The following is a 1,419-nucleotide window of genomic DNA, read 5'->3' as shown; positions in this document are numbered from 1 at the left end:
TTATTTATTGCTTCTTATTAATTGAGTTTATTTTAGTGGGACTTGTTTTTATTTCACCAGCATTATAGTAGAATTTAGACCATTTCAGGAGTAGTTAGCAGTCTGAGGGGGAATTGTCGGTTTGTTAGTAATTTTGTTAATTCATTCATTGTTGGGTTTAATAAATAACTTGTTTCTTGTCACTTGTAAAATGAAGATCAAGGATTTTCTTTCTATTGCATGCTCTTTTAATAGATTACGAGGGGAAAGGTGAGCTTCTCTGGGTGTTTAGGGGGTAATTATTAGATGGGAACCCCTACTTCTGTCATAACAGATTGGGGCTTGTGTCTTAGGTTAATTATCAGAGGGGTCCGGCCATGCCCTGTTGTAACACCTTCTGTCAGTTCTCTTTAGTGAGGGATGTCTGCCGGGTGCTGTCATGTTAGATTCCCAGAAGCTGCAGTGATTGTGTCAGTGAGTTCGCAAGATTGACAGTTGAATGTGAGCAGCTTGTCGGACTATTTCAGCTCACTGTCCATTTCATATCCCAGCGTACGGTAATGGTTCTCATTTTCTGGAGAAGTCACTTGTGATCCACTAAAGCTGCCTTTTGTCGCAGAAACTTGTGTGTGGGGATGGAGAACGGACATGAAGCATATGGTGTGGATATAATCATGAGGACTCTGTCACTCTTGGGAATATGTCTGTGTGTCTCCCTCTGTGGGTGAAAATGAGGATGAGTTCCTTAAGGGAGTATTTACACAGTTTTACCATCTGAACCTTCAGTTCAATTCATTGTGTCATTTGAGATTACAGGGACAAGCTGATTGACATTTGCCCTTGAAACATGAGAACACACAAGGCTATGGGCCAAATGGTGGAAACTGGGACTGGAATAAATGGAGTTTTGGTGAGCTGTGCTGACACGATGGGCCGAATGGTTTTCTTCCACCCTGTAAAAACTCAAACTGAGAAATAAATCTGCAGTGAAAATGATCACAAATTAAAACGCAAAGGCAGTATCATTGAGAAAATATATGAATGTGTCTGTTCCTTTCCCTGGTGGTCAAGTGGTTAGGATTTGGTGCTCTCACCTTTGCAGCTGATGTTCGATTCCTGGTCAGGAAATGGAAGTTCTACTCTGCTAATTTATCGTGATGACAGCATTTCTGACTGTTTTTTTCAGGAGCTGGAAAGTAATCTATTTTATTGCAAATGCTATTCAGATTAACATAAAACAAAGAACTGTGGAAAACCAACACAAAAACAGGAATAGATTGAGAAACTCGGCAGGTCCGACAGCACCAGTGTAGAGGAATAGAGTTAACATTTCGGGTCCAGTGACTATTTGTAAGTGCAAGGTTTGTTATGAATTTCTATATTACAATGCCAGAGGAAATTGTCAGCTCTATCTGTTGAATCAACATATTTATCAAATTG

This window comes from Rhincodon typus, unplaced genomic scaffold, assembly GCF_021869965.1.
Source record: "Rhincodon typus isolate 14 unplaced genomic scaffold, sRhiTyp1.1 hic_rhity00003780, whole genome shotgun sequence".
Classification (NCBI taxonomy): Eukaryota; Metazoa; Chordata; class Chondrichthyes; order Orectolobiformes; family Rhincodontidae; genus Rhincodon; species Rhincodon typus.
Note: the sequence above shows the minus strand (reverse complement) of the source record.